The sequence below is a fragment of the Nomascus leucogenys genome, chromosome 14 (genome assembly GCF_006542625.1).
Source record: "Nomascus leucogenys isolate Asia chromosome 14, Asia_NLE_v1, whole genome shotgun sequence".
NCBI lineage: Eukaryota > Metazoa > Chordata > Mammalia > Primates > Hylobatidae > Nomascus > Nomascus leucogenys.
The window spans coordinates 6,547,508-6,557,621 of record NC_044394.1 but is presented as its reverse complement, the minus strand read 5'-3'; the positions used below and the strand labels follow the sequence as shown (position 1 = coordinate 6,557,621).

At 47.8% G+C, this 10,114-nt stretch overlaps 1 pseudogene; it reads right to left on the bottom strand.

Annotated features, from left to right (window-relative positions):
* Nucleotides 1-293: 293 nt before the first annotated feature.
* LOC100594855 lies at nt 294-9,835 on the bottom strand (annotated as a pseudogene).
* Nucleotides 9,836-10,114: the final 279 nt, after the last annotated feature.

Genomic DNA, 10,114 nt, shown 5'->3' with positions numbered 1-10,114 from the left:
TCCACCGCTGAACGTTTAGAGGGTGAGGTTAGACAAAAGACGCGGAGGCTGAGGACGCCCCAGAGGGGACCATGTGGCCCACGCCTTCCCGAGCCAGGGAGCCGGTGGGCCGGGCCAGAGTCCTGCCCTGGAACAGGCGGGGTCTGTAGCGCTGACCAGCCAAGGGTGGCGCCTCTGGGGCAGCCAGTCTGTGGGTGCCGTGCGGCCCTGGCTGAGGGTGGTTGGGAAAGGTCCCGCGGTCTCCCCGCAGCCTCAGGCGCAGCGGGCAGGGGTGGGTGCCGGCCCACGCGGGCTCAGGAGTTACTTGTGGCGTTCTCGTTGCTGGGCGAGCTGGAGGAGGGGGAGGACGACGAAGAGGAGCAGCTCATCCCAGTCGGGCCGGGGGCGGGGGTGTTCGTGGCCGTGTTGTGTCCCGGGAGGCTTTTTCTGCAGACGGGGCAGCTGTGGTGCTGCTCCAGCCGGTGCACAATGCAGCCATCGTGGAACAGGTGGGTTGCAGGGCAGCTGCTCGCCCAGCGCGTAGTCGTCCTTGCACACGGGGCGCTCGGGCCCGGAGCCTACGTGCTCATCGGTGACGGGGGCGGTGGGGAGGGACTGGATTTTCTCTTCATCTGCGGGTGGGGGGCCCGTGTTTTCAAACTGATTGAGGAGCTGTGCGAAGGCGTCCAGCCCGTTGGCCACTCAGGCGTAATCCACAGGGTTTGAGTGAAGGACTCCCCAAGGACCCAGGCTGGGGATGGTGGCGGGCGTGATGATGCCGTTGACGAGCTGCTGGATGATCCCTTCTAGCGTGGGGAGGCGGAGGCGGGGCTGCCGGGCGCAGTACGGGGCAGGGACTGATGCTCTCTCTCCCACGGTCTCTCAGGGCCCTTGCTGCCGTCAGCCTGCGTCCCAGGAGGGAACGTGGGGATCTCGAAGCTGTCGTCAAAGATGCCGAAAGCAAACTGTCCGGAGCCCTGCGGCAGCATGAACAGGTGCTGGTCCACGTTCTCCAACGGCGGCCGGCTCTGATCCGTGGGGGCAGTGGAAGGGGCAGAACTGTTTTCTGTGCTCCTGGTCTCTTCAGGAAGCTCCTCGATAAAATCAGACGCGCATCTTGGGCACATATAATCCGATAGGCGCGGGACGATGTCCAGGGAGCAGCAGTGGCAGAAGAACCGTCCTAGCTGCGGCGACGCCTCCGCCCTGGCCACCGCCCCCTACTCTGCGCCGCCCGCCCCCCGCGAGGCGCCAGCCGCTGGCCGTTTGCTGCTCCCTCGCTGATCGGCGCCCAAACCTTTTATATACTATGTTTTTCCTACCTACATATCTATGATCAAGTTTAATTTACAAAATAGGCGCTTACAAAGGAAGCGATTAACAACAATAACGAATAATAAATACAACAATTGAGTCAAATAAGGGTTACTTGAACACAAGCACTGCAATACCATGGATTGGTCTGATAACAAACAGCTACTAAGAGACTAATGGGCAAGTAGCATCTACAGTTCAGATACACTGAACAGCCGGGGAATTCACAGGCCGGGAGGGGTGAAGCAAGACGGTGTGAGATTTCATCATGCCACTCAGAATGGCAAGCAACTGAAAACATGAATTATTTCTGGAATTTTCAATTTAATATTTTTGGACTACAGTTGACCACAGGTAACTGAAACCGTGGATAAGGGGTACTACTGAATCTGTATTTTGAATTTTCTAGCTAAGAATATCACCTTTTTTTTTTCTTTTTTGAGATGGAGTCTTATACTGTCGCCCAGGCTGGATTGCAATGCCACGATCTTGGCTCACTGCAAACTCCGCCTCCCGGGTTCAAGTGATTCTCCTGCCTCAGCCTCCCAAGTAGCTGGGATTACAGGCACCCACCACCACACCCGGCTAATTTTTGTATTTTTAATAGAGACAGGGTTCCACTATGTTGGCCAGGCTGTTCTCGAACTCCTGACCTCAGGTGATCCGTCCGCCTTGGCCTCCCAAAGTGCTGGGATTATAGGCATAAGCCACCGTCCCCAGCCAGAATATCACTTTTTTTACAACTTTTTTTTTTTTTTTTTTAATTTTGAGACAGGGTTTCTCTTTGTCACCCAGGTTGGAGTGCAGTGGCACCATCACAGGTCACTGCAACCTCTGCCTCCTAGGCTCAAGCAATCATCCTGCCTCAGCATCCCTAATAGCTGGGACGACAGGTGCCCGCAACCATGCCTGACTAATTTTGTGTTTTTTGTAGAGAAGCATTTCACCATGCTGCCTAGGCTTGTCTTGAATTCCTGGGCTCAAGTGATTCACTTGCCTCAGCCTTTCAAAGTGCCAGGATTACAGGCATGTGCCACATGGCCAAGAATATCACTTTTACCTTTAACAGATATTTCTTTTTCTTCTTCTTTTTTTTTTTTTTTTGTTTGAGACAGGGTCTCATTCTGTTGCCCGGGCTGGAGCGCAGTGGCATGAACAAGGTTCACTGCAGCCTCAATCTCTTTGGCTCAAGTGATTCTCCCACCTCAGCCTCCCAATGGCATGCATCACCCTACCTGGCTACCTTTTAAAATTTTGTGTAGAGACCAGGTCTCACTATGCTGCCCAGGCTAGTCTCAAACTCCTGACTCAAATGATCCTCCCGCCTTGGCCTCCCAAAATGCTGAGATTACAGGCATGAGCCATTGCGCCTGGCCAACAGTTATTTTTCTTTACTGCAAGAGTCTTACGTTGTCATGGTAGAAAAGATTAGACTCCATAGATTAAATAAAAACATAAAATCATGTTACCCCACATTTACAGCCAGCCACTATTAGCCTTCAGATATAGTCCTCCAGGGCCTTTTTAATGAATCTCGATGCAGGGATATATATGCTCCCAAGTCCTTCAACTTTCTGTGGTCGCCTGTTCTTTGACAGCCAAATAAAATGTCTTGGTCCCATGCCACGTGCTGAGGGACATCAAGTCTTCTTCCAGTAATTTTCCAATCCCTGGTTCAGCTGAATCCTCACATCCATTTCCTAAAGTTGCTGTCTGCTCTCTTCTCTGCTTTGTCCCTGCACCCTCTACTTTGTCTCCATCTATCGCCTTCTTTGTCTGTCCCTAAAGGTCACCAAGCACTAAGTGGATAACTAAGTGATGATTCTTCTTTACTGGAGTTTGGGATCAAGAAGGTGATCCCCAACCAAGCACAAAGTGGGAGATGACATAAGTTTCAGCGCTGGCCATTGCTGCCAGCAATGGAGATTTCTTGCGTACTTCTGCGTCCAAGGTCTTGGCCTGCTGCCATCTTGGTCTTCTCCCTTCCACCTCCAACCAGGTCCTTCTCCACTTTGCTACACATATCAGGACCTTGAAAATAGAGTCTTTCTGACCCATTAGAAAGAAAGATCAGATTCCTGGCACTTCTGTTGTGCAGAACAGCTTAGCTCATCTATACGTCTATACTTTTCTCTCCTGATAGAGCTTGTCCAGGTACCTGCTCTTTCATAGTGGGGGGAGGGGTGACAGTGGGGTGGGGATGGAGACAAAAAAAGGCAGAGATATCAAGAGAGTTTCCACAACTAAGAAACAAGATGTCACAGGGCCCTACGACCACCCTCTGCTTCAATGACTCATTTGAAAGGCTCACAGAACTCAAAAAAATGGCTAGACTCATAGTTTAGTTTATTGCATTGAAAGAATACAGATTTACATCCTGATCTAGTTTGAATGAAAAAAAAAAAGAAAGAAGGAAAGAAAGAAAGAAAAGAAAGAAAGAAAGAAAGGAGGGGAAGAAGGAAGGAGGGAAGGAAGGAAGGAAGGAAGGAAGGAAGGGAAGGAAGGAAAGAATACAGATTACCAGCCTGGGCAACATGGTGAAATCCCATTTCTACCAAAAATAAAAATAAAATAAAATATAATAAATTTAAAAAAATTAGCTGGATGTGGTGGCAGGCGCCTGTATTCCCAGCTACTGGGGAGGCTGAGGTGGGAGGATCACCTGAGCCTGAGAGGCAGAGGGTGCAGTGAGCCAAGATCACACCACTGCACTCCAGCCTGGCAGACAGAGAGAGACTCTGTCTCAAAAAAAAGAAAAAAGAAGGAAAGAAGGAAAGAAGAAAGAAGAAAGAGAAAGAAAGAAAGAAAGAAAGAAAGAAAGAAAGAAGAAAGAAAGAGAAAGAAAGAAAGAAAGAAAGAAAGAAAGAAAGAAAGAAAAGAAAGAAAGAGAAAGAAAGAAAAAGAAGGAGGGAGGAAGGGAGGGAGGAAGGAAGGGAGGTAGAGAAAGAGAGAAAGAAAGGAGAAGGGAGGAGGGACCATTATTTGCTTAACTGACCCCATATTATTAGACATTAACTTGTTTTCATTCTTTACTGTAATAGATAACACTTTAACAACATCCCTGTAATTATGATGGTGGTGCTATGTCCAGTGCTGTTATGACTCAAAGAGAAATTCCCACATGATTACGTCCTGGTTCACCTTATGAGGAGGGAGAGCTCCCCTCAGGCTAAGTCCTAACACATCCAGTCTAGGGGGCCTTACAAGTGTTGTGGCCCCAGGATAGTTACGGGGGGCTGTTTATAGACAATGGGACAATGAGAAGCTGGCTGCCTTGACTCCCTGCCCCATCCTCCAAATGGAAGGTGCCTCTCTCTAGAATCCATCTTGAGGGCTCCGGATTCCTCCTCCTCATTTTCCTCTTCCTCTGTTGTCCCTCCCCTCCCCCACCCCACCCCAAGCCCGGGCGCATCTCATCTTGGAGTTGTGAGGGAGAAGGCTCCAGACCCCTCCTGTGTCTCAGCCCAGCAATTGCTTTTACAGAGGTGTAAGGAGGGAGGAAAGCAAACGAAACCTTAGGGTACAGTGAATGAACAAGAGAAGGAGAGGAATACATCAAAAATATTCATTGTGAGTTGGGCACAGTGGCTCATGTCTGTAATCCCAACACTTTGGGAGGCCAAAGCAGGTAGATCGCTTGAGCCCAGGAGGTCGAGACTGGCCTAGGCAACAAAAATTAGCCAGGCATGGTGGTGTGCACCTGTAGTCCCAGCTGCTTGGGAGGCTGAGGTGGGAGAATCACCTGAGCCCAGGAGGTTGATGCTGCACTAAGCCATGGTCCAGCTACCACACTCCAGCCTGGGTGACAGAAAATATATGCATTGTGACATTTGGAGCTACAACTCTGCCATAAAACAACAGCAGCATCTGCATCCTTCATTCACTATTTCCTTCAGATAGGTTACTACATATCAGGCATTGATATGGTTTGGCTGTGTGCCCACCCAAATCTCATCTTGAATTGTAGCTCCCGTAATTCCTAAGGGTTGTGGGAGAAAGCCGGTGGGAGATAATTGAATATTGGGGGCGGTTCCCCCATACTGTTCTCGTGGTAGTGAATGAGTCTCACGACATCTGACGTTTTTATAAGGGGTTTCCCCTTTCACTTGGGTCTCAATTATCTGTTGCCTGTGGCCATGTGGGACGTGCCTTTCTCCTTCCACCATGATTGTGGGGCCTCCCGAACCACGTGGCACTGTGAGTTCATTGAACCTCTTTTTCTTTGTAAAATCCCCGGTCTCAAGTATGTCTTTGTTGGCAGTGTGAAAACAGACTAATACAGGCATTGATTGTTACAAGTGCTTTCCAAATATTAACTTAATTTTCCTAGTATCCTATGAGCTTAGGAACTTTTATTATCCCCACATTACAGATGAGGAAATTGAGGCATGAGGACATTGAGTAATTTGCTCAAGGTCATGCAGGTGTAATTGGCAGAGATGAGGTTCCAACCTAGGCTGTCTGCCTCTCTGTTTGCTATGTGGCCTCTCCTTAGGAGGGAAATTGAAAAGAATGCATGCATTTCAAGGGTTTCAAAATAGGTGCCTCCTGAAGGTTGTTTTCTATTTTAAACTTCCGTGTAAACAGAACAGTATTCATTCAATAGTTATTTGTTGAGTGCTTACTACGTGCCAGATGCCGGGGCCACATCAACGAACCAGACATAAGCCTGCTATCAAGGAGTTTCTAGAAAACAGGACAAACACCATACTTGGCTGGCTGTGCTGTGTGGTATAGACAACAGCAGGGTGCCCTGGAGCAGTCAGAACCATACTTAGTTTAGTTTTAGGGTTAGAAAAGACTTCTGGGCCCAAACGCAGTGGCTCATGCCTGTAATTTCCACATTCTGGAAGGCCAAGGCAGGAGGACTGCTTGAGTCCAGAAGTTCAAGACTAGCCTGGGCAACACAGTGAGATCCTGTCTCTACAAAATTTAAAAATTAGCCAAGTATGGTGGTGCATGCCTGTGGTCCCAGCTGCTTGGGAGGCTGAGGTGAGAGGATTGCTTGAGCCTCAGAGGTCAAGGCTGCAAATGAGCCATGTTGCGTCACTGCACTCCAGCCTGGGCGGCAGAGACCCTATCTCAAAAAAAGAAAAAAGACGTCCTGCAGGGCACGATTTATGAACTAAGAGCTGGACTGATGAGGAAGAGTTAGCCAGGAGAGGGGGGACTTTGGAAATGTAAACAATGGGGCTACATTATAGCTTTTGAGGGCCCTAGGCATTTTACTTTCATGGGCCCCTCCCTCCATTAAACAAATATATTAAAATACATATTTTATGGCTGTGTTGGTATAAACATATAAATTACTATTATATATTAAAACACCTTTTGCGATTTAAAAGTCCATTGTTTTTCTTTCTGATTTTAAAGAAATTAAAACATGTTCATGGATCCCTAAAACTATTGTGGTCCCCAAGTGCTGTGCCTTCAGAAGTCAGCAGAAATGGAGCCTGGAGGTGGCAGGTGCAGGTGAGAAAGACCTTTGTCAGCCAAGGAAAGGGTTTAGATGTGATCCTGAAAGTTGTGGGAGCTACATATGGGTTTTAAGGAGGGCAGTGTGAATGGGTTCATTTCAGAAAGATCCTGTAGCTTCAGTGCAGAGCATGGCTGGGAGGGGAGGCTGCAGGGGGAGTCATGAGCTCTGAGTGTGTCAGAGGGATCCAGCGGAGATCTGAGGGCACACACAACCAAGGAAGGAGCCCAGGGAAGGGGACAGACAAACTTAGACACTAACGGGGTAAAATCAACAGGACTTGGCAATTGGTCAAATGCAGGGGTGAGGAGAGGGGGCACCCAAGGAGATTCCCAGGTGTATGACTTGGGCGCCTGAGTAAAGTCATTTGTTACACTGCAGATGAAAAGAAAAGGAACAGATTGGAGCGCATGGTAGGAAAAAATAGTTAAGCTTTTATTTTTCAGCAGTATTGAGTTTGTGATGCCTTTGAGATATCCATAAGGAGAGATTTTTCAGAGGCGATGGGTCAAATGGTTCTAAAAAAAATTGCAGTGATTTAAAAAGTATCATGCCACAATCCACTGTCAATAGAACATATACTCTATATCTTCAAGGCACTTTAGAGTTCTTAAGGTAATATCACATGTGTTTTCATTTTGTGCTTCTACTATCATGGTTAAGGGCATGAACTCTAGGCCAGGCATGGCTCACACCTGTAATCCCAGCACTTTGGGAAGACAGGGTGGGCAGATGGCTTGAACCTAGAGTTTGAGACAAGCCTGGGCAACATAGTGAAACTTTATCTCTACAAAAAAAAAATACAAAAAAAAAAAAAAGTAGCCGAGTGGCATACACTTACAGTCCCATCTACTCAGGAGGTTAAGGTGGGAGGATGCCTTGAGCCCAGGAGGTTGAGGCTGCAGTGAGCATGATTGTGCCATTGCACACTCCACCCTAAGTGACAGAGTGAGACCCTATCAAAAAAAGAAAGGGAAAAGAAGGAAGGAAGGAAGGAGAAAAAGAAGAAGAAAAGAAGAAAGAAGGAAGGAAGGAAGGAGAAAAAGAAGAAGAAAAGAAAAAAGAAAGAAAGAAGGAAGGAAGGAAGGAAGGAAGGAAGGAAGGAAAGAAGGAAGGAAGGGAAAGAGAGAGAGCATGGGCTCTAGCCACAGACTACATGGTTCAAATCTCATGAGTGCCACCTTGTAACTGTGTCATATTGGGAAAGTTATTTAAACCTTCTTTGCTTCATGTCTCCATCTGTAAAATGAGTAGAATAACAGTCCCAGCTCAGAGGTATATGATTAGGTGAACAAACAGCTATAAAACACTTAGAGCAAGTGCCTGGCATTTAGCAAGCACTCAGTAAGGACAGCTGTTACTATTCCTACCGCAGCAGCATGCCTATTGTCTTCCCCACTGCTTAGACCTTTCTGTGGTAGTGGAGTTTGCAGGAATCCTCATCTGCACTATCTTTCATTGCATCTCCTCCTGGCCACTGTTGCTCATATCTGCCATATGGATGAGAAAGGAGTGTGACGGTGACCAGGGTTTTCTGGAGGGTCTATGATGGGGCTTGGCATCCTGGGAGGAGTAAACATTACAAATGGTGGCATTCAATGGCAAAAGCCTTTACGAAGGTCTCGGAAGGAGGGAGGAGTTGCTAAAATGGAGACCTGTTCAAAGCTGGAGGAAAGGGGGAAACATTTGGTTCACGGTAAATGAGCTTGACTTCGTTTAGTCCATGTTAGCCAATAAAAGTTTCCCAGAAGTTCTCAAAGCAACTCCTTTTGCTGATCTGACACTGCAGCTGCAGTCAGGGTTCAGCCAACCTGCGTAGCAAGACGCTAAGGTGAGGCCAACTGGCTTCCCAGATAACACAGAAGGAACAAATCCCCGAGTTTGTTTAATTCCGGCCAAACTTAACCGAACGTAGGAAAAAAATTGATTTCCTAGGAGGTCTGAGAGCTGTTGAGAATATGTGTATAGTAAAGCAGACTAGGGCAGGGGAGTCCCAGATCATCTTGTGATCAAATCAGATGGACAGGACTTTGCCAGGCGCTTTTCATATTAGTTCACTCTCCCAACAATCCCACTAGCAAAGTGTTATTCACCTCTTTAACAGAAAAGTTAAATAATTTTCCTGCAGTGATCCAGCCAGGAAGGGGTAGAGCTGGGACTGGAGCTGGGTCTGTTTGACTCTAGGACCTAAACTCTTTCTGTGGATCAAAAAGATGGATAGGCCGGGTGCAGTGGCTCACACCTGTAATCCCAACACTGGGAGGCAGAGGTGGGAAAATTGCTTGAGCCCAGGAGGTCGAGACCAGCCTGGGCAACATGGTGAGACTCCATCTCAAAAAAAATAAACAAAATAAATAAAAAAGTAGCCAGGTGTGGTGGCACGTGCCTGTGTTCTCAGCTACTTGGGAGGTTGAGAGGGGAGAATCACTTGAGCCCAGGAAGTTGAGACTGCAGCGAGCTGTGTTTGCAACTCCATGCTCCAGCCTGGGCAACAGAGCAAAACCCTAACTTGAAACAAAAATTAAAAAGATGGATAGCAGTGCTGCGCTTTGGGGCTGTTCATGGCACTGTTCTGTGTTGTTGTTAGCAAATAATAATTAACATTTATTACCCTGTGCTAAGACTCTTATGTATATAATTTCATTTGCTTCCCCTAGTAACCCTATAGAGGAGATACTATTATTCCCTTACTTTTGCAGATAAGATTAAGGTATGGAGACTCTGAATAATGTGTCCAAGGTCACACATCTAGTAAATGGCAAAGCTAGGACCCAAGCCCAGGGAGTCTCCAAAACCCATGCACTCATGCCGCATGCTGTTCTCCTACCAGAAACAGGAAGCAGCAGCTCTCAGCACTAACCCCAACCCCAACAGTTCTAAAGTCCTGTTCAGGGGCAGGAGGAGGAAACTGCAGGTCCAGATAATTCCTGCATGAGCTTTGGAACCAGGCAGCGCTAAATTCACACTGAGCCTGGCAACTCACCGTGAAGACTGCTTCTCAGCTTGGCCTCCAGCCTCCTCTTCTCCATCCGGACCCAGCTGTGGCTGCCTGCTCCTTTCTGACATTTTCCAGGATTGTGGTGTGAACACACAGGGAAACAAAAGTGCTACAACCCCGTCTGTGTCCGGCCCCCTTCTCTCTTGCTTTCCGCCCAGCATCAACAGACCACGGCGCCCCCTCAGTTTCCCCAGAAAGAGGTTGCTCAACTACACTCACAACAATAGTGAATGATGTGAAATTTACTGAAAGTTTCAAGGCAGAGCTGGGGAAGGGGATCTACTGAAAACGATTTCATTTGTATTCTTCCATACTTCTTTTCAGCCTACCACCCATTTCTTGTCACC